Genomic DNA, 487 nt, shown 5'->3' on the forward strand with positions numbered 1-487 from the left:
TTTTTTTTTTTTTTAGGTGAGGCAACCCTTGGTTGACCTCACAGATTGCAAGGACCTTGTCAGTTTACAATCCCTATTTTTCAGGTCTACAGCACCTGGTCTTCCTAAGTGGTCTGCTATCCAAGTATTAACCAGGCCCGACTCTGCTTAGCTTCCGAGATCAGATGGGATCAGGCTTGTTCAGAGTGGCATGGCCGTAGACTTACCATCTGGCTTTAACACATGAGGAAACTGAAGTACAGAGCAGTTTAGTAAACTGTCAGTCCCATGTCATTGGGAGAGAGAAATCTGGCAAATCTGAGCCCATCTGAGAAATCACCCAATTTTTAGTCTGTGATCGATGGTGCATTTATTGCCCCTTCTATGGGGGGAGACAGTGGAGACAACAGTGACTGACTCGGGGTGAACAGTGTGCCAAGTCTTGGGTGGGCATGGAGTCAAGAGAGCCAGGGCTCAGAGAGGTCACCTCAGCGACCCACTCTGCTTG

The 487-nt window shown here is 48.3% G+C and overlaps 1 pseudogene; it reads right to left on the reverse strand.

Moving 5' to 3' along the window:
- Positions 1 to 83: 83 nt before the first annotated feature.
- Positions 84 to 202, reverse strand: LOC120592761 (uncharacterized; annotated as a pseudogene).
- Positions 203 to 487: the final 285 nt, after the last annotated feature.

The sequence above is a fragment of the Pteropus medius genome, unplaced genomic scaffold (assembly GCF_902729225.1).
Source record: "Pteropus medius unplaced genomic scaffold, Ma_sr-lr_union100, whole genome shotgun sequence".
Classification (NCBI taxonomy): domain Eukaryota; kingdom Metazoa; phylum Chordata; class Mammalia; order Chiroptera; family Pteropodidae; genus Pteropus; species Pteropus medius.